Below are 22,974 nucleotides of genomic sequence, written 5' to 3'. Positions count from 1 at the left end.
TTCCATTTTCATTTTTGTCTGCTCACCTTCCAAACCCTGAGACTTTTTTACTTTTTCGTTCAAAGAGCCATATGAGGGCTTAATGTTTGCAGGACAAATTATTCTTCACAATGGAGTCACTTAGTATGATCATTTAAATATACCCTTAAAAAAATCCAAAGCTTTGCAAAAAAAACGCCAACAAATTAAACAAAACATTTTCTTAATCCTAAAATTCTGAATCCCATAACTTTTTTTTAAATATTTATATGTATGGGGATGCAAAAGTCATCTTTTTTGTGGGGCCAGATGTGCTTTCTATGGATACCATTTTGAAGAATGTCTATTGCTTTGATCACTATTAGAGATGAGCGAACACTGTTCGGATCAGCCGTTCCGAACAGCACGCTCCCATAGCACCTGGCACGCTCACGTACACTTTGCCGGCGGCTGGTCGCCGTGCCAGGTGCTTCCATTCATTTCTATGGGAGCGTGCTGTTCAGAACGGCTGATCCGAACAGTGTTCGCTCATCTCTAATCACTATCCATTAAATTTTTTGTAATAGTATGGCTGATGTCAGGAAAGGGAAAAATGTCCCATTTAGCGAACTATTTGTTTACTTTTGTTTTTAAGTACAATGTCCCAGTATATGGCCTTAAGGTCATACCATAGCTGATGAAAATTGTCCTTCACAAAGTTTACTATTATTGTACCCTTCTAACTAAAAAAAAAATCTTATTAACCTCTTAAGGACTAGGCCTAAAACTACCTTAATGACCAGGTCTCATTTCTCAAAATTGACATGCAATAACTTTGAGACGCTTTTGTGATTGTTTTTTTCATGACAAATTGTACTTCATGATGGTCGTAAACATAACAGTAATCAATATATTTGTGTATTTTTGTGTATATATAAATATTTTAATGTGTTGGAAATTAAAAAAAAATGGCAATTTTCAAAATGTGAAATGCTCTGCTTTTCAGATAGACAGCCATATCACCCAAATACATAAATAAATATTATCTACCATATCTCTGATCCAGATTTACAAGAAAATTTCTCAATTTTTTTAGAGATGATTTTAGTTTTGAAGGAGAATGTAAAGTCCTATGTACTAGAAACCCCCATAAATCACCCCATTTTCAAAACTGCACCCCTCAAATAATTCAAAACAGCATTTGGGAAGTTTGTTAACCCTTTAATCAGTGGCGTAACTAGGAATGGCGGGGCCCCATGGCGAACTTTTGACATGCCCCCCCCCCCCCCAACCGACACTGACGTCGAAGACCTCGACCAGCCCCCTCCTCCGCACTCTATTATGTCCCTTAGTGGCCCCTGCACACAGTAGTGAGTCCCTTAGTGGCCCTTGCACACAGTATTATCCCCCATAGTGGCCCCTGCACACAGTATTATGTCCCTTAGTGGCCCTTGCACACAGTATTATCCCCCATAGTGGCCCCTGCACACAGTATTATGTCCCTTACTGGCCCTTGCACAGTATTATGTCCCTTACTGGCCCCTGCACACAGTATTATCCCCAATAGTGTCCCCTGCACACAGTATTATACCCCATAGTGGACACCCATAAACAATTATTGTACTCTGGGGTCTTTTCAGATCCCAAAGTATAACAATCGGAGACCCGGGGGAATAAAAACATAAAAAATTACTGTTTCTTACCTGTCCCCCGGCTCCTACGCTGTCTTCTCCGCTGCCGTCCTTCTGAAATGACGTCAGACGTCACATGACCTGGATGCAGGCCGGGTTCATGTGACATCAGAGACATCAGGAAGGAGGCCTGGCAGGATCGTGGAGAGGTAAGTAACAGTGTTTGTTACGTTCCCTTACCTCTCCCGGGCCTCCGATTATTATACTATTATACTATTATACTATTATTATACTATTATATTATTATACTGTGGCAGCCGCCTCCGCTGCCTCTGCGGTAGTTACGCCCCTGCCAGTGGCGTAACTAGGAATGGCGGGGCCCCGTGGTGAACTTTTGACATGGCCCCCCCCAACCGACACCAAAGACCTCGACCGACCCCCTCCTTCGCACTCTATTATGTCCCTCAGTAAGCCCTGCACACAGTATTATGTCCATTAGTGGCCCCTGCACACAGTATTATGTCCATTAGTGGCCCCTGCACACAGTATTATGTCCATTAGTGGCCCCTGCACACAGTATTATACTCCATAGTGGCCCCTGCACACAGTATTATGTCCCATAGTGGCCCCTGCACACAGTATTATACCCCATAGTGTCCCCTGCACACAGTATTATACCCCATAGTGTCCCCTGCACACAGTATTATTCCCACTGTGGACACCCATAAACAATTATTATACTCTGGGGTCTTTTCAGATGGCCCGGGCCCTGTGACAGCTGCCTCCGCTGCCTCTACGGTAGTTACGCCCCTGTCTCATACTGTAATCTATGATATTAAACGCACACTTTGAGCGTGCTTTTTTTTTTTTTTTTTTTTCCCAATAGGTTCAAACGATGGTGAGGAAACAATATAGCATGCCACTCTCATATCTGGTTTGTTATCTATATGAGGTACTCTATATGCATATAGTAGATAATAAAGATCTACAACATCCCTGTAGGTCAGGGGTACGGAACCTTTGCTCTCCAGCTGTGGTAAAACTACAACTCCCAGCATGCATACTTGCTCAGCTGTTCTTGGCACTCCCATGGAAGTGAATGGAGCATGATGGGAGTTGTAATTTCACAGCAGCTGGAGAGCCAAAGGTTCCCTACCCCTGCTATAGGTAGTGCATAATCAAATAAATCATTGCGATCTTAAAATGTGATATATAAAATACAATCAAAATCACAGCTGAAAAAATTACAGTAAAAACCCCCACTAAATCCAGGAAATGCTGGGATCAGACACAATCTGCAGTAGTTTGAACATGAAGGTAATAAATACATAGCAATGTAAATAGTTTGGTGCTGTGGATATCCTGCTGGTCTTGTTATGGACAGATTAGTCTTAGGGCCTGTGGACATGGAGTAAACGCGCGCTCATTTTTGCATAACACACGTGTAAAGAATACACGTGTAAAAATCAGACTCCGGGCCCGCTCACACGGAGTAAACGCGTATGTATTTTGGCAAAATACACGTGTAAAAAATACACGTGTAAAAATAAGACTCCCATTGACTTCAATGACATTTTTTTACACGTGTAAAAAACAAAACAAAAAACAAAACGTCAAAATACACGTGTAAAATGTCATTGAAGTCAACAAGAGTCTTATTTTTACACATGTATTTTTTACATGTGTATTTTGGCAAAGTACACGCGCGTTTACTCCGTCTGAACGGGCCCTCCCATTGACCTCAATGACAATTTTTACACGTGTAAAAAACGTGCCAAAAATGCGCGTTTTATGGTGCGTTTTTTTACACGTGTAAAAAATGTCATTGAAGAAAATGGGAGTCTGATTTTTACACATGACTGACATGTTTAATCCACATTCATTACTACTAGAGATGAGCGAGTAGTGAAATATTCGATATTTGTTTCGTGTAGCCCCTCAATATTCAACTATTCGACCGAATCCCATTATAGTCTATGGGGAAAAAATGCTCGTTTCAGGGGAAACCACAATTCCACTCAGGAGAGTTAATAAAGTCCACAATGACACCCCAGGAAATTATGCCAACACCTCTGGAATGCAACTGGGACAGCAGGGGAAGCATGCCTGGGGGCATCTAACACGCCAAAGTCCCAGTATTGCCTCAATATCACAGCCTATCAACTAGACACTTTCCAAACTCAATAGAACCGCTATGAAAGTGGAAAAATACTTGGAAACCTTCTTTCGTCCACAATAGTATGGACGGAAACACAAATTTAAAGCTAAAGAATAGAGATGAGTGAGTAGTGTTCAATCGAGTAGGTATTTGATCAAATACTACGGTATTCGAATGATTCGTACTCGATCGAATACTACTAGCCATTCGCAGTAAATATTCGATTCAGAACCAGCGTTGATTGGCCGAATGCTATACAGTGTATAGCATTCGGCAAATCAACGCTGGTTCTGCAGCAGGCTCATCCTTGCTAGGAGCAGGCAGCTTGCTGTTATAAGAAGAAAAAACAGTTTATGGCTCACCCCACTCTCATAACCACGTGAGAAAATCCTCCGGCTGTTCGGACGTAGGCGGACTCCCAGGCTGCTCGGATGTGAACGGACTCCAATTCACCACAAAGTACCACAATCTCGGAATGAATCCAGCGTCACCAAGAATCCTTAAAATGTAGCTTTTATTTGTTCATTTAAAATATTTCATTCAGCATACCGAGGTGGCAGATACACGTGCATGGAGCTGACTGATGATGCTACGCGTTTCGGAACGCTACTGGTTCCTTCGTCATGGCATACTGAGGGTTTTCTATATCACGTGTTTTATATCCCATTCAATAAAATTAACCCCTCCCCTTAAAACATAAGACACTCCATCCGGTAAGTATATCTGCCACCTTTCACAAATAAACTTATTTTCCTATAAGTGTGTATTTCGTATCATTTCATTTCATGTATATTACACACTATAAGAATCCACATATATAACATATATATCCATTTCACCTGTTATAATACATAATGATAATGCATTAACTGTATATTTCCACATATATCCTTTTTATTTCATGGTTAAACCTAGAATCCTAATCGCACATTAATCATGACCCTTATACTTGTACATCCAAATTTCTTTCTTACCTAATATCTTCTTCATACTGTATCCGCTATTATACATATACCTTATCCCGATCTTAAACCATAGTCGGTCATGTGATCGGTCACGTGACCATCACCTGACCACAAAATACACACCCCTTCCCGGTCATGTGATACCAATGTATATAAACTGCGGGATTCATGGGCCGACACACAGCCCTGCCCTCAAGCATTCCACCCCGAACTCCTCCATCATCTAGGTGAGTATATATCTTAAGAGTGTAACTGCCTCTTCATACCCAAAATATATATTTATTCAGAATATTTTATTTTTATCTCTAAGTTTAGAATCTGAGACTGGGAAAGACACATTAGGATAACACCAAAATTGTATGCTCATATCTATTACTATATGTTTGATGTTATAATTATCGGGGCAACGAAATAATAAGAAAATAATGAAAAAACAATACTAACCATTCAATAAATATAAGACAAGTCTGATCGCACATTTAACCCCTGAGGGTACCGTGTGTTTATTGTCATAATCCAGTATGCCTCGCGGGTTAACAATTTTTTCCTCCAATCTCCACCTCTAATGGGTTTAGCTATTTTTTCAATTGCATAGTATTTAAGACTAGATGTGTCTCCTCCATGTTTCTCAAAAAAATGTCTAGATACTCCCGACATATTTTCCTTATTTTTTGAACTGTCTTGAATGTGCTCCGACACTCTAACTTTAACGTTACGAATTGAGCACCCTACATACTTTAGGTTACATTCCTCACATTCTATTATATACACTATATGGTGACTCATACAGTTCAAAAAATGTTTTATATGATATTGTTTTTATATGATTTTGTTATATTTTCTTGGCATAATTACACATATTACAGCGGGACATCCCGCATTTGAAGAACCCTTTGATTTTTAACCATGTTTCTGACTGTTTTTGATCTTCTCCTATGAACAGGCTAGGGGATAATATATCCCCCAAGGTCCGACCACGTTTAGCTACACACTGTACCCCCTGGCTCAATAGATTATAAGTGACCGGGTCCTGGTATAATATGGGGATATTTCTATTAAATATTTGTTTAATTTGATTGAACTATTATCATTATGTATTATAACAGGTGAAATGGATATATATGTGGATGCTTATAGTGTGTAATATACATGAAATGAAATGATACGAAATACACACTTATAGGAAAATAAGTTTATTTGTGAAAGGTGGCAGATATACTTACCGGATGGAGTGTCTTATGTTTTAAGGGGAGGGGTTAATTTTATTGAATGGGATATAAAACACGTGATATAGAAAACCCTCAGTATGCCATGACGAAGGAACCAGTAGCGTTCCGAAACGCGTAGCATCATCAGTCAGCTCCATGCACGTGTATCTGCCACCTCGGTATGCTGAATGAAATATTTTAAATGAACAAATAAAAGCTACATTTTAAGGATTCTTGGTGACGCTGGATTCATTCCGAGATTGTGGTAGCTTGCTGTTATGAGGCAGCTGACTTTTTCTCATAGGAATGAATTGACCAGCGTACAGTGCTATACAGTGTACAGCATTCGGCCAATCAACGCTGGTTCTTCAGGAGGCTCATCTCGCAGTCTAAGATCGGACCACAGCAGTCTCCATTGTGGTCCGATTTTGAATGCTGTACACTGGCCAATCAATGCTGTTCAATTCAATCCTATGAGAAAAAGTAAGCTCCCTCGTAACAGCAAGCTGCCAGCTCTCTTCCGACTAGCAAGGACGAGCCTATTGCAAAACCAGCGTTGATTTGCTGCAGGCTCGTCTTTGCTAGTTGGGAGAGCTGGCAGCTTGCGGTTACGAGGGAGCTTACTTTTTATCAGCGCAACTGCAAGCGCTGTGCAGTTAAAGCGCACAGACCCCATAGACTATAATACTCTCCTCCTGCTATTCGTGGACTTGGTGACTCTCCTTTAGTTGAACAGTGGTTTCCCTTGAAATGAGCATTTTTTCCCATAGACTGTAATGGGATTTGATATTCGATCGAGTAGTCGAATATTGAGGCTCTACTCAAAACAAATATCGAATCTCGAATATTTCACTGTTCACTCATCTCTACTATAGAAACATTAGCATGCACCCCATTAAATCACGTTGCCCATGACAACCACCGATGGCATAGGCAATGGGAAATCCAAAAGCCCCCACCCTTAACTGTCATTGTTTATGTGTGTGTAATGTGGTGAGACCTCCAAAAATTATCTTTTCTGGCCCTTCACGTGAGCCCTTCAAAATTAAGTTAGAGGCCCTTAAGCTGAGCTACCAGCAGAGATTGCGGCCCTTTAAGTTAGTTCAGCCTTGCACCAGCAGAGTTTTGTGCCATTGGGGTGAGTTGAGCCTTTAACCAGCAGTGTTTTTGGCCCTTGGAGAGAACTGAGCCTTTAACCAGCAGTGTTTTTGGCCCTTGGGGTGAGTTGAGCCTTTAAACAGCAGTGTTTTACTTTTTGGCCCTTGGGGTGACTAGAGCCTTGCACCAGCAGTGTTTTACTTTTTGGCCCTTGGGGTGAGTACAGCCTTGTACCAGCAATGTTTTACTTTTTATCCCTTGGGGTGAGTACAGCCTTGCACCAGCAGTGTTTTACTTTTTGGCCCTTGGGGTGACTAGAGCCTTGCACCAGCAGTGTTTTACTTTTTAGCCCTTGGGGTGAGTTGAGCCTTTAAAAAGCAGTATTTTTGGCCCTTGGGGTGAGTTGAGCCTTTAAAAAGCAGTATTTTTGGCCCTTGGGGTGAGTTGAGCCTTTAACCAGCAGTGTTTTGGGCCCTTTAGATGAACTGAGCGTCTAACCAGCATAGTTTTTGGCCCTTTAACCCCTTAGCGACCCTTGACGTAACTGTACGTCATGGGTCGCATGGGGATGTATGGAGCGAGCTCACACGCTGAGCTCGCTCCATACACAGCAGATGCCGGCTGTATCATACAGCCAGGACCTGCCAATAACAGCAGCGGTCGGTGCCCGAGCCGATCGCTGCTGTTAACCCTTTACACACTGCGGTCAAACGTGACCGCAGTGTGTAAACGGCGCCGGCGGCATGGGCGCCGCCATGTTTTGCCGATCGCTGCCCTCCTGAACGTCACATGAGGGCGGTGATTGGTTGCTATGACAGCCAGAAGCCTATTGAAGGCTTCCAGGCTTGTCTCTGCACTAGATCTATTAGACGATGCCAGAGGCATCGTCTAATAGAAGTGCTGCAATTTTGCTATTCACTGCAATACTGTAGTATTGCAGTGAATAGTATGAGCGATCAGACCCCCTAGGTTTCAAGGTACCTAAGGGGTCTGATCATAAATGTAACAGAAGAAAAAAAAAAGTTTTTAAAAGTATTAAAAAAATAAAAAAAATATAAAAGTTCAAATCACCCCCCTTTCCCTAGATTAGCTATAAAAGTAATTAAAGAACATTAAACATAAACATATTAGGTATCCCCGCGCTCCAAAATGCCCGAACTATTAGAATATTAAAACATTTATCCCGTACTGCGAACGGCGTAGCGGCAAAAAAAATAAAAACAGACAAAAAGCGTTTTTTTCAACACTTTGCCTCCTATAAAAAATTGAATAAAAAGTGATCAAACCATCAGATCTTTCCCCAAATGGTATCAATAGAAACGTCATCTTGTCCCGCATAAAAAGACACCACAACCAGCTCCATATATGGAAATATGAAAAAGTTACAGGTGTTAGAACATGATGACACAAATTTTTTTTTCTATTTTGCAAAGTTTATCATTTTTTTAAAAGTATCAAAACATTTCAAATACTATATAAATTTGGTATCACCGCGTTCGTACTGACACGTAGAACACAGGTAACATGTCATTTGTACCAAACAGTGAACGCTGTAAAAATTAAACCCATAAGAAAATGGCGAAAATACATTTTTTCTCCAATTGCACCTCATTCTGAATTTTTTTCCAGCTTCCCAGTACATTGCACAACATATTGAATGGTGCCATTACAAAGTACAATTTGTCCCGCAAACAATAAGCCATCATGTGACTCTGTGAACTGAAAAATGAAAAAGTTATGGCTCTTGAAATGTGAGGAGGGAAAAACGAAAATGCGAAACCAAAAAATGGCCTGGTCCTTAAGGGGTTAATATAGTTCAGCCTTGCACCAGCAGAGCTTTTTGCCCTTTGGGTGAACTGAGCCTCTAACCAGCATAGTTTTTGGCCCTTTGGGTGAATTGAGCCTTTAAACAGCAGAGTTTTACTTTTTGGCCCTTGGGGTGACTAGAGCCTTGTACCAGCAGTGTTTTAGTTTTTGGCCCTTGGGGTGAGTAGAGCCTTGCACCAGCAGTGTTTTACTTTTTGTCCCTTGGGGTGAGTACAGCCTTGCACCAGCAATGTTTTACTTTTTATCCCTTGGGGTGAGTACAGCCTTGCACCAGCAGTGTTTTACTTTTTGGCCCTTGGGGTGACTAGAGCCTTGCACCAGCAGTGTTTTACTTTTTAGCCCTTGGGGTGAGTTGAGCCTTTAAAAAGCAGTATTTTTGGCCCTTGGGGTGAGTTGAGCCTTTAAAAAGCAGTATTTTTGGCCCTTGGGGTGAGTTGAGCCTTTAACCAGCAGTGTTTTGGGCCCTTTAGATGAACTGAGCGTCTAACCAGCATAGTTTTTGGCCCTTTAACGTCTTAGCGACCCTTGACGTAACTGTATGTCATGGGTCGCATGGGGATGTATGGAGCGAGCTCACACGCTGAGCTTGCTCCATACACGGCAGATGCCGGCTGTATCATACAGCCAGGACCTGCCAATAACAGCAGCGGTCGGTGCCCGAGCCGATCGCTGCTGTTAACCCTTTACACACTGCGGTCAAACGTGACCGCAGTGTGTAAACGGCGCCGGCGGCATGGGCGCCGCCATGTTTTGCCGATCGCTGCCCTCCTGAACGTCACATGAGGGCGGTGATCAGTTGCTATGACAGCCGGAAGCCTATTGAAGGCTTCCAGGCTTGTCTCTGCCCGAGATCTATTAGACGATGCCAGAGGCATTGTCTAATAGAAGTGCTGCGATTTTCCTATTCACTGCAATACTGTAGTATTGCAGTGAATAGTATGAGCGATCAGACTCCCTAGGTTTCAAGGTACCTAAGGGGTCTGATCATAAATGTAACAGAAGAAAAAAAAAAGTTTTTAAAAGTATTAAAAAAATAAAAAAATATAAAAGTTCAAATCACCCCCCTTTCCCTAGATTAGCTATAAAAGTAATTAAAGAACATTAAACATAAACATATTAGGTATCCCCGCGCTCCAAAATGCCCGAACTATTAGAATATTAAAACATTTATCCCGTACTGCGAACGGCGTAGCGGCAAAAAAAATAAAAACAGCCAAAAAGCGTTTTTTTCAACACTTTGCCTCCTATAAAAAATTGAATAAAAAGTGATCAAACCATCAGATCTTTCCCCAAATGGTATCAATAGAAACGTCATCTTGTCCCGCATAAAAAGATACCACAACCAGCTCCATACATGGAAATATGAAAAAGTTACAGGTGTTAGAACATGATGACACAAATTTTTTTTTCTATTTTGCAAAGATTATCATTTTTTTAAAAGTATCAAAACATTTCAAATACTATATAAATTTGGTATCACCGCGTTCGTACTGACACGTAGAACACAGGTAACATGTCATTTGTACCAAACAGTGAACGCTGTAAAAATTAAACCCATAAGAAAATGGCGCAAATGCATTTTTTCTCCAATTGCACCTCATTCTGAATTTTTTTCCAGCTTCCCAGTACATTGCACAACATATTGAATGGTGCCATTACAAAGTAAAATTTGTCCCGCAAACAATAAGCCATCATGTGACTCTGTGAACTGAAAAATGAAAAAGTTAGGGCTCTTGAAATGTGAGGAGGGAAAAACGAAAATGCGAAACCAAAAAATGGCCTGGTCCTTAAGGGGTTAATATAGCTCAGCCTTGCACCAGCAGAGCTTTTTGCCCTTTGGGTGAACTGAGCCTCTAACCAGCATAGTTTTTGGCCCTTTGGGTGAATTGAGCCTTTAAACAGCAGAGTTTTACTTTTTGGCCCTTGGGGTGACTAGAGCCTTGTACCAGCAGTGTTTTAGTTTTTGGCCCTTGGGGTGAGTAGAGCCTTGCACCAGCAGTGTTTTACTTTTTGTCCCTTGGGGTGAGTACAGCCTTGCACCAGCAGTGTTTTTGGGCCTTGGGCTGAGTAGAGCCTTGCACCAGCAGTGTTTTACTTTTTGGCCCTTGGGGTGAGTAGAGCCTTGAAGCAGCAGAGTTTTAGTTTATGGACCTATGGGTGAATTGAGCCTTTAAACAGCAGAGTTTTAGTTTTTGGCTCTTGGGATGAATAGAGCCTTGTCGGAGCATAATATTAGGCAAAAAAAGGTACAAAAAGGTTCAGCTCACCCACAGGTTGATTTCAGACATCAGCTTTTCAATGGTTAAATTCTTCGGGGTGCATGGCAACACACTATTCCTTGAGTGTAATATCTCCACGGCAAAAACAAATTTTCTCCGGCAACTCTCCGATGATAAAATATAACTTTTAATCAGAAAACATCATAAAATGACAAAAAATTTTGATGTCGATCACAAAATAAAGAAAAGAAATATAAGCCCCCTAAAAAACACAGAAGCGTTGCGGAACCATCGTTCCTGCACTGAGGAAGGAACGATGGTTCCGCAACGCTTCTGCGTTTTTTAGGGGGTTTACATTTCTTTTCTTTATTTTGTGATAGACATCAAATTTTTTGTCATTTTATGATGTTTTCTGATTAAAAGTTATATTTTATCATCGGAGAGTTGCCGGAGAAATTTGTTTTTGCCATAATATTAGGCCCTTGAGGTGGGCCTTAATGTGGTGATTTAAAAAAATTTTTTTTCAACTGTGATGGTGGAGGAGGAGGAAGTGAAGACCTCGAGCACACATCCAACTTCATATTGGGATGCTTGACACTGGTGGACATGCAAATGATGGGTCAATCCAGTGGCAGTTCATTTTGATCAGCGTCAGCCGGTCAACTCTGTCAGCTGACAGGCGGCTGCGCTTATCTGTGGTAATGCCACCTGCTGTACTGAAGACCCTTTCTGATAGAATGCTAGCGGCAGGGCAGGACAGCACCTCCAAGGTGTAAAGCGCAAGCTCCAGCCACAAGTCCAACTTTGACACCCAATAAGTGTAGGGTGCAGAGGGATCAGAGAGGACGGGGCTGTAGTCGGCAAGGTATTCCTGCAACATGCGCCTATACTTGTCCTTCCTGGTGACACTAGGCCCCTCAGTGATGGTAGTTTGGCGAGGGGGTGCCATTAAGGTGTCCCACGCCTTGGAGAGTGTGCCCCTGGTGGGTGTGGACCGGATGGCAGTTGTTAACCTCTTGGAGGAACTCTCCTCTCTGTCGCCAACGAGAGTTGATGGAAACATTCCATCATATTTTGCACAAGTTGCTTGTGGCAATCTTAAATGCGATTGGCCCTCCCCTCTACCGGAATGAAAGATGATATGTTATTTTTATACCGGGGGTCAAGGATTGCAAAAATCCAGTATTGGTTGCTCTCCAGGATTTTAACAATGCGTTTGTCACTGGAAAAGCAGCCCAACATAAAGTCAGCCATATGTGCCAGGGCGTTAGTTGGCATGACTTCACTGTCCCCACTGGACTTTGAGGAACCCTTGGGTTTTGGAGATGGTACTCCATCAAGGGTCTCTGCTGCTGACACACTCTGCTCAACCCTAACACTGGGTTCACAACAGCGTTTGGTCTCCATTCTGAGGTATCCATCTTCTGCATGCAGAAGACCTGTCGGTTCGAGACCGGCTGTGAGCGCCGGTGAACATTTTATGCTCTCTGCAGCGAAACCGTTTTTTTTTTAAACCAGACACAAAGTCCTGCATGTCCGACTCTGTGTCTGGTTAAAAAAAAACAAAACATGTTTCGCCGTGGTGAGCACAAAACGCTCACAGGCGCTTACGGACGCACACTTTTCAAACCCATTCATTTGAATGGGTTTGAAAAATGCCTGCAGGTTTCCGTCTCCTGCCCAGTTTCGGGCAGGAAACGGAAACCTGAAAGCGGAGACCCCGGGTGCAGATGTGAACGAGCCCTTAAAAACACTTTCTATTTTTTTTAAGCACACTGCCGAACGGAGTGTGCAGGGGGAAGTCTGCCTGTCCTAGTGTCTCCCAGTGCGGTACAGTCCGGCATATAACTACCAGCAGAACTGCAGGACCGGAGCACTGGGAACAGATGAGTGCATTTTTTAAAATTTTTTTATGTGTACTGTGTTTTTCTCCTCCCAGGACTAATTATAAACAAAAAAAAAAATAAAAATTCTGCTGGACAGCCTCTTTAAAGTGTGGGGCATTTGGGGGAAAAATTAAAGGGGTTGTCCAGCCATAATTTTCTATGGTTTATCGTCTGAATAGGCTATAAATGCCTGATCTGTAGGGAGCCCACACCCAGCCCTCAGACCGATCAGCTGTATGGAGCCACTTCTGGCACCAGTCCTGTACTCAAAACGGGGCCAGAAGCGGAAAGTTCTGTCCACTGTATATCAGCCGGCACCTTCTCTGCATCTCGGCACTTATTGAAGTCAGTGGGAGCTGAGCTGCAGTGAATCTGCCGGGCAACTATACAGTGGATGAAGCTTTCTGCTGCCAGTCCTGTATTGTGTACAAAACGAGCCCCAGAAGTGTTTCCGTACAGCTGATGGGGCCGTGTATCAGCCCCCTACTGATGAGGTATTTATGGCCTACCCTGAGGATACACCATAAAATTAATTAAGCCTGGACATCCCCTTTAATATGTATATGTATGAGTGTGTAGGTAACTGTTGCAGTTTTTGGAAATTGCAGCATGTCATTTATACCTACAGAAACACTGACAGTGTCCCTATAGATATAAAAGAAGCAGAAAGTCCTCGGAGGAAACCTCTGTGGAGTTTCTGCAAAAAGCGCTGCAGGAAAAACTTATCCTTATAGTGTAATGTACAGTATATTGAGATGGTAAAGAGGACCTTTCACCTCCTGGGACACATGCGGTTTAATACACTGCTAGAGAGCAGACAGTGCGATGAATTCAGCGCACTTTCGGCTTTCCCAATCTGTGCCCCCGGTGAAGAGCTATTGATGCTGGTACCGTAGCTCTTCACTGTCAGAAAGGCGTTTCTGACAGTCAGTCCGGAATGCCCTTCCTCACAGCAGCGCCTATAGCGATGTACTGTGAGAGCTCTATAGGCGCTCAGCATCATCACTGGCTGGTAAGCAACGACCCCTCTCACAGTACAGCACTATAGACGCTACCGTGAGGAAGGGCGTTCCTGACTGACTGTCAGAACGCTCTTCTGACGATGAAGATCTACGGTACCGGCACAGAACGTGAAAGCCAATAGTGCGCTGAATTCAGAGCACTGTTGGCTTTCTAGCAGTGTATTAAACCTCATGTGCCCCAGATGGTGAAAGGTCTTCTTTAAGGATTAGGCGCAACAGCGAAATGCAGCTAAAAAAACATTGTGGGAAAAAATTGCAGTGAATCTCAATATATTTTTTCCACAGTGTTTTTCATTGAGCTTTTGTCCCCAGCACTCCGTTGTCCCCGCTTGTGTCTGTTAGATACAGGATTTCCAGAAATGAGACCTAATTGGTTTCAGTGGTCCCATGAGGTGCAGGACTCCCAGCATGGGTGCACCGGCGCGAGATTGAATGGACACTGGCAGCGGACAATGGAACAACAGGAACAGGTGAATGCGCTTTTTATTTATTTTTTTATTTTACACCTCCCTCCCAGCACATCAAGAGATACAGATTAGACATTAGGAAAAACTTTCTGACAGTGAGGGTAGTGAGAGAGTGGAATAGGCTGCCACGGGAGGTGGTGGGCGCTCCATCAATGGAAATCTTCAAGCGGAATCTGGATAAACATATAGCTGGGATGATTTAGGAAAACCTGCACTCGCAGGGGGTTGGACCCGATGGCCCTTGAGGTCCCTTCCAACTCTATCATAAGAAAAAAAAAAAAAAATGTACATGGGTCGCTCCAATTCCTGGACAAATCTTTAAAGGGTTTATCCATCTTTGTAATATTGATGGTCTGTCCTTGGGATAGGCCATAAATATTACATCTGTGATGACACAACAGCCAGGACCTCTGCAGATCAGCTGTTCCAGGACAGCGCGGCTATAGGTAATGGTAACATTTCTAGGAGCATACTGTTCACTTTCCATACAGTATGTAGCAATAGGTTTAGGTAGTGCAGTGTTGCACATTGTATGGCGGGTGAGCAGCATGGCTCCTGATATGTTATTACCTTCAACCGCCCTGTCTTGGTATCGCTGGTTTGCAGGGGTCCTGATGGTGGGCCCCTAGAAATAATTCCACTGGTGGGCCCTAGACACCCCAGTCCGACACTGTCTCGAATACCTTAATATTCAATCGAATATCTACTCGATTGAACGGTATTTGCTCATCTCTAATTACAAAACCTTTTTATTTATTTATTTATTAATGTACATTCATCATTTTGTACTTTCTCTAATTTCATAGCACCAGTTGATCATTCTAATTTTTCATCATTGTTAATGTGTATTGTCTTTCAGTATCATCAATATTATTATTATTATTATTTTTTTTTTTTTTAAATGTAGCTTGTGAGCCCCACATGGAGCTCACAATGTACATTTTTCCCTATCAGTATGTCTTTTTTGGAATATGGGATGGAAATCCATGTAAACACGGGGAGAACATACAAACTCCTTGCAGATGGTTTTATGCCCTTGGCGGGATTTGAACACCAGGACTCCAGCGCTGCAAGGCTGCAGTGCTAACCACTGAGCCACCGTGTGGCCCCCTTGTATCATCAATATTGCTGTGAGTATACACCATCTGTGATCCCTGTATTATATCAAGGTTTCAAACACCTTAGTATTTATTAATAGTTTGAAGAGTTACATAGTTACATAGTTGCATAGTAGATGAGGTTGGATAAGGACATGAGTCCATCAAGTCCAACCTATAACTACAATCCCCTACAGTGTTGATCCAAGGGAAGGCAAAAAACCCCATGAGGCTCATGCCAATTGCCCTATTTCAGGGGGAAAAATTCCTTCCCGACTCCAAATCTGGCAGTCAGTATAAAACCCTGGATCAACGTGTCCTTAAAATCTAGTGACCATAACCCATTATATTGTTCTCTTCAAGAAAGGCATCCAGGCCCACTTTGAACTTGTTCAGTGAATCCGCCATCACCACTTCCTGGGGCAGAGAGTTCCAGAGCCTCGTTGTTCTTACTGTGAAGAATCCCCTTCTATGTTTCTGGTGAAACCTTCTCTCCTCCAGACGTAGAGGATGTCCTCTTGTCACTGTCACGGGCCTAGGAGTAAAAATATCCTTAGAAAGTTCTTTGTATTGTCCCTTCATGTATTTGTACATTGTTATTAGATCTCCCCGTAGATGTCTTTTCTCTAAACTGAATAACCCCAAGTTTGTTAATCTATCATTGTACTCCAGTCCACCCATTCCCCTAATCATTTTGGTTGCCCGTCTTTGCACTTTTTCAAGTTCACGTATGTCTTTCTTGTATATCGGGGACCAAAATTGTGCACAATATTCTAAGTGTGGCCGTACCAGTGATTTGTATAGAGGCATAACTATGTCCTTGTCATGAGAATCTAGACCTCTTTTGATGCATCCCATAATTTTATTTGCCTTGGCAGCAGCTGCCTGACACTGGTCATTAAAGGTAAGCTTGCTGTCCACCAACATCCCTAAGTCTTTTTCATTGGCAGTCTTACCCAGTAATTTACTATTTAGTACATAGTCATACATTTTATTACGTCACCCAAAGTGCATTACCTTACATTTGTCAACATTAAACTTCATTTGCCAAGTCTCCGCCCATGCTTCCAGTTTCCTTAGATCCCCTTGTAATATTCTACTATCCTCCTCATTATTGATTACCCTACAAAGTTTAGTATCATCTGCAAATATAGACACCCTGCTTTGTAAACCCTCTACCAGGTCATTAATAAAGATATTAAACAAGAGAGGACCTAATACTGACCCCTGCGGCACCCCACTGGTGATTGTGGCCCAGTCTGAACATTTACCATTAACAAGTACCCTCTGTTTCCTATCAGTGAGCCAGTTGCTAACCCAAATGCATATGTTTTCCCCCAGTCCCAACAATCTTATTTTGCATACCAACCGTTTATGTGGAACAGTATCAAAAGCCTTAGAAAAATTCAGGTACACCACGTCTACTGCATTACCCATGTCCAGGTACACCACGTCTACTGCATTACCCATGTCCAGTCTTGAACTTACCTCCTCATAGAAGCTGATCAGATTAGTCTGACAGGACCGATTCCTCATAAACCCATGCTGATTTGGTGTTATAAGATTATTTACATTGAGATACTCCAGGATAGCATCTCTTAGAAAGCCCTCAAATATCTTTCCCACCACAGAAGATAAACTTACTGGCCTATAGTTTCCAGGTTCCCTTTTACACCCCTTTTTGAAAATTGGCACCACATTTGCTATTCGCCAATCCTGTGGAACAGACCCAGTCATTACTGAATCCTTAAATATTAGATACAAGGGTCTATCTATGACCATGCTTATTTCCCTCAGAACTCGGGGGTGTATTCCATCTGGACCGGGCGATTTCTCTATTTTAGTGTTTTGCAGGCGGCACTGCACTTCTTCCTGGTTTAAGCAGGTGACATTTAATTGAGAGTTTACATTACCCCTAATCATGTTGTTGGCCAATGGATTTTCTTGTGTAAACACTGTAGAGAAGAAGGCATTTAATACTTGTGCTTTTTCCTCATCCTCCTCCACCATTACACCCAGATTATTTTTGAGAGTGACCACATTGTCAGTTTTTATTCTCTTATTATTTATGCAATTGAAGAATAATTTTGGATTACTTTTACTTTCCTTGGCAATTTTTTTCTCAGCCTCAATCTTCGCCTCCTTTATTTGTTTTTTGCACAATTTATTCTTCTCCTTATAGTTTTTTAATGCTGTGTCGCTACTTTCTTGTTTTAGTACTTTAAATGCTTCCTTTTTATCCCTCATTGCATTCTGTACTGTTTTAGTTAGCCATATTGGTTTTCTATGATTTCAGGCCCGCTTATTCCCATAGGGTATGTGTTTTCTAGTGCTCTTATTTAATATATTTTTGAAGATGTCCCATTTAGTTTGTTTTCTCGTCACGTTGAGGACATTGTCCCAGTTTATGCTGCTAAGCTCCTCTCTCAGCTGGTTAAAATTTGCCTTCCTGAAGTTTAGTGTTTTTGTACCCCCTCTAATGAACGTCTTCTTAATGTGTACAAGAAAACGTATTATGTTATGGTCACTATTACCCAGATGTCCCCCAACCTCCACTTTTGATAGTGTGTCAGGTTCATTTGTTAAAATTAGGTCTAAAAGTGCCTCGCCTCTTGTTGGGTCCTGCACTAGTTGCGATAGGTAATTGTCTTTTATTACTGACAAGAACCTGTTCCCTTTGTTGGATCTGCAGGTTTCTGCCTCCCAGTTGATATCTGGGTAGTTGAAATCCCCCATAATAATGACTTTATTATGCTTTGCAGCCTCATCTATTTGTTTTATTAGTATATTTTCAGCTTCTTCAATTATATTTGGAGATTTATAACAAACCCCTATCAGTATTTTATTATTTTTTGTTCCTCCCGTAATCTCCACCCATAAGGACTCCACATAATCATTTTCCTCCCAGATGTCCTCACACAGGACTGGCTTAAGGCCGGTTTTTACATATAAGCAAACCCCTCCCCCTTTCTTATTTGTACGCTCCTTTCTAAACATACTGTACCCTTGTGTATTTACAGCCCAGTCATAGCTAGAGTCCAGCCATGTCTCACTTACCCCCACCATGTCATAATTGTCTTCCAACATCATCACTTCTAGTTCCTCCATCTCGTTAGTAAGACTTCGGGCATTCGTATACATACATTTCATAGATTTATCTTCCCTACTCTTCCACTGCCTACTGACTGCTCTAACCCGACCCCCTGCTCCACCCCCAGTTTCAGTATCTAGCCCTCTTTCCATTTCTACACTATCTTGCCCTCTACATCTGTTACCCTCCCCCCCAGTACCTAGTTTAAACACTCCTCCAACCGTCTAGCCATCTTCTCCCCCAGCACAGCTGCACCCTCCAGTTTGAGCTGCAGCCCGTCCCTAGCATAGAACCTGTAGCCCACAGCAAAGTCGGCCCAGTTCTCCAGGAACCCAAACCCCTCCTTCCTACACCAACTCTTGAGCCACTTGTTTACCTCCCTAATCTCCTGCTGCCTTTCCTGTATGGCTCGTGGAACAGGCAGTATTTCTGAGAATACTACCCTGGAGGTCCTTGCCTTCAACTTGCTCCCTAAATCCCTGAAATCATTTTTAAGGATTTTCCACCTACCGCTAACTTTGTCATTTGTGCCAACATGCACCATGACCGCTGGATCCACACCAGCCCCACCCAGTAATCTGTCAACCCGATCCGCGATATGTCGAACTCGAGCGCCAGGAAGGCAACACACCGTATGACGATCCCGGTCTTTGTGACAGATTGCCCTATCTGTTCCCCTAATAATTAAATCTCCCACTACCAGCACCTGTCTAGTCTTCTATGCGCTTCCTTCTTACTGGAGCAGACATTCCCCTGGCTTTCAGAGGAAGTATCGTGCTGCAGCAATGTTACCCCTGTACTAACATCCCCCTCATCTGCCAATTTAGCAAACTTGTTGGGGTGTGCCAATTCAGGACTAACCTCCCTGGCACTCTTCCCTCTACCCCGCTGGTTTCTAACTGTCACCCAGCTAGCTGCCTCAAGTTCCTGCACCTCCATGCTACCATCCCCATCTGCACTTGCCCCAATGAGATGTTGCTCTGTGAGCATCAAACTCCTTTCCAAGTTACCAATGGATCGCAGTGTTTCAATTCGCCCATTTAGATCCATGATCTGGGCTTCCAAATGTGCAATGTGATTGCATCTTTCACAACAGTATGCCCCCTCAAGCGGCTGCTCAAGCAGAGCATACATGTTGCAAGATGCACACTGGACAGCATTGGTAAGTATGGAGCTCATCTTACCTGATGGGGAATATTACAGCAAAACACACAAATTCAAATAAAAAATAAAAGGGTTTTCCCTGTAAAGTCCCTGAATCTAAAGTCACTTAATATTAAGTCACACTTAGACCAAACCACACTTAGGAACAAACCACAAACCACACTCGCAAGGTCCCACACTCACTTAATACTTAGCTTTTTTTATAGCTGCTCCAAGTAGGACAGAAAGCTGCCACTGATCCCACTGGTTCTCTGGTTGCAAATTTCTCAAATCTATATTTCTTTTTATTGTTTCCTTTATTAATCTGTATTTATTCCATATCTTATTTTTTGCTAATGTGAATTGCATGTATTTCTAGATGTGAGCCTAATCCACAGGAATTTATAATCTTGCCCATTGAACTGTTTCATATAGCTGGATTTCCTATATTTGTTACAGTGATACAGCACTGTTTTTTTTTTTTTTTTTGTATACTGGGCTATGTTCATGATGATCTTGGTATTATTTTAAAGATGAGAGTCTCTTATTTAAAATGAATCCAAGATTATCTTCATAGTCATAACTGATTCTGAGATATCAGCATTGGTAGTATTGGCGTATTAGATATGTCTTCTGCTACAAAAGTGACAACCTGAGAGGACATATAAATACATGGGTGGCATGGAAAGGATTAATTGTTCATTGTTCAGAATCATTGTTGATGGTAAAAATATTGATATAATCTATTGTGTTTAAACATGTAGTGTCTGTAGGAATATGCCTTTAAGATAATCCTTTAATAGATAAAATAATCCTTTAATAGTCCCACCATGGAGAAATTCAGTGTGTTACAGCAGCATAGATAGTACAGTAGTTTATTGCAAGAAAGAACACATACAAGCAGGGTTGGACTGGGGTGTCTAGGGCCCATCACCAGTGGAATTGTTTTTAGGGGCCCACCGCCAGGACCCCTGTAGATGAGCTGTACAGAGACAGGGTGGCTAAAGGTAATAACATATCAGGAGCCGGCTGCTCGCCTGCCATACGATGTGTACCACTGCACTACCTAAACCCACTGCTACATCCTGTATGGCAAGAGAGCAGCGTGACTCCTAGAATTGTCACCATTACCTGTAGCCGCACTGTAATGAAAAAGCTCATCTGCAGAGGTCCTGGCTGTTGTATCATCACAGATGTAATATTGATGGTCTATCCTAAGTACAGGCCATCAGTATTAGAAACATGGATACATTCTTTAAAGATATTGTCCAGGAATTGGAGCAACTCATGTGCCGGGCGGGAGGTTTATAATAAAAAAGCATACTCACCCGTCCTCAGCAACCCGTTGTCCTCCGCCAGTGTCCATTCAGTCTCGTGCTGGCACCTTCTTGCTGGGAGTCCTGCACCTCATGTGACCACTAAGACGAATTGGGTACAGAATTTCCAGAAATGAAGTGTTGCCATGAGACCGAACAGACAGAGGCGGAGGACAACAGGGTGCTGGGGACAGGCGAGTGTGTTATTTGTTTTGTTTTTGTTGTTTGTTTTGTTTTCAGTGGCTGAGGTGTAATAATGAGGGATGACTCAGCTGTTTGAGTGAATCATGGCACCATGACGCATCACGTTTCTTCCTGCAGCCCTTTGCACAAGCAAGTTTGCAGAGCTTTCCTCTGTGTATTTTCTGCTTCAATTATATCGAAACCGCCAGAATTTCCGTAGGTATGCTGCAATGTCTAACTCTAAAACCGAGACTGCTTTGGAAATTACAGCATGTACCTTATTTTACCGCAAAGTGTGGATGGGGCCTCATGTGGCGAAAACACACGGGAAAACCCGACAGTTCCTGCAATGTGAATGGGATTCTAGCAAATCCAATCCACACATTGTGGAAAATTATGTGCAGTGAATATGCTGTGATTTCCAAAACCGTTGGGGTTTTGGAAATCGCCAAAATATCAATTATACCTACAAAAACACTGATGGTTTCCCTATAGGTGTAATGGAAGCAGAAAGTAAAAAGCGCTGCGGGAAAAAAACACAATGCGTTGCTTCTACGGTTTTTCCTGCAGCGCTATTTTGTTGCAGTTTGCAACGTCAGGCCTTAGTCTTAATAAAGCCCAAGTGCCACTTTCATTAAATTAATTGCCCCCTCATAGTATGCCCCTGATTCCCCCTGACAAATACTGCACCCCTAATGACCCCTAATATCAATGACCACCCCCTTATGTTCATAATGCCTCCTAATATATCCTCCCCTTGTATTCCTAATGTCCCCTAATAACCCTTATATAAGTGACCCCCCTTATGTCCATAATGCCCCCTCCCTTATAATTATAATTTCCCCCTCCAAACAACCCCTTGTACTATTAAAATTTCCACAACTAAGCTAAAAAAAAAAAAAAAAAAGTTATACTCCCCTACCTGCGATCCTCTTGAACGGAGTCACCCACTTTACATCCAAGTGCAGGACGTCTATGTATCAGCACAGTTGATCTAGTTAAAAATAAGGTATATTAATGGAGGTGCCTGGGCCCAGAGCAGCCGCCATTGGTGTAACTAAAGTTTTGTGGACTTGGGTACAAACTTTTGTCCGGGGCCCCTATCCCCTTACTAGAGCGAATTCTTGATAGTGGTGGTTATGGGCGCTAAAGCGATATCTCAGATACTTGAAAGTGATACAGCTTTAGTACCCATAACTGCAGTTATCAACAATACAGTGAGCAAGCAGCGCGCCGCATGTACACAATACTGGGACAGTACAACATGCTCCACAATGGCCCCCAAACAGTATTACATGTGCCATAGTGACCCCCAAACAGTATTATGTGCTCCATAGTGACCCCCATACAGTATTATGTGCTTCATAGTGACCCCCATACAGTATTATGTGCTTACCAGTGACCCCCCCACAGTATTATATGCTCACAATGCCCATCCCCCCAGAGCCTGAACCCCCCCATTCCCCCCTCTTACTTACACAGCCTACACCCCCATTCACCCCTCTTACTTACACATGCTGTCTCTTCTCTCCTCCTTCCATCAGTCTGTTCCCGGCAGATTCATCTTCCTGTGTTATATTACACTGTTCTATACGATCCGTGTAGCTCCGCCCACATATGACATCATCACAAGTCCTTCAGGCTCTGAAGCACTGAGTCTCTATACAGTGACTTGCCCGGGTGCTGACACCAGCCCTGGTTAGAG

The 22,974-nt window shown here is 42.6% G+C and overlaps 1 protein-coding gene across 1 annotated transcript in view; it reads left to right on the top strand.

The window, feature by feature from the left end:
- The window catches only part of GSG1 (germ cell associated 1), an 85,850-nt gene that overhangs the window by 17,270 nt on the left and 45,606 nt on the right, over positions 1 to 22,974 (top strand). The gene's annotated exons all lie outside the window — the stretch shown is intronic.

The sequence above is a fragment of the Leptodactylus fuscus genome, chromosome 9 (assembly GCF_031893055.1).
Source record: "Leptodactylus fuscus isolate aLepFus1 chromosome 9, aLepFus1.hap2, whole genome shotgun sequence".
NCBI lineage: Eukaryota > Metazoa > Chordata > Amphibia > Anura > Leptodactylidae > Leptodactylus > Leptodactylus fuscus.
The sequence above is the reverse complement of the archived record's forward strand: the minus strand, read 5'-3'. Positions and strand labels throughout refer to the sequence as shown.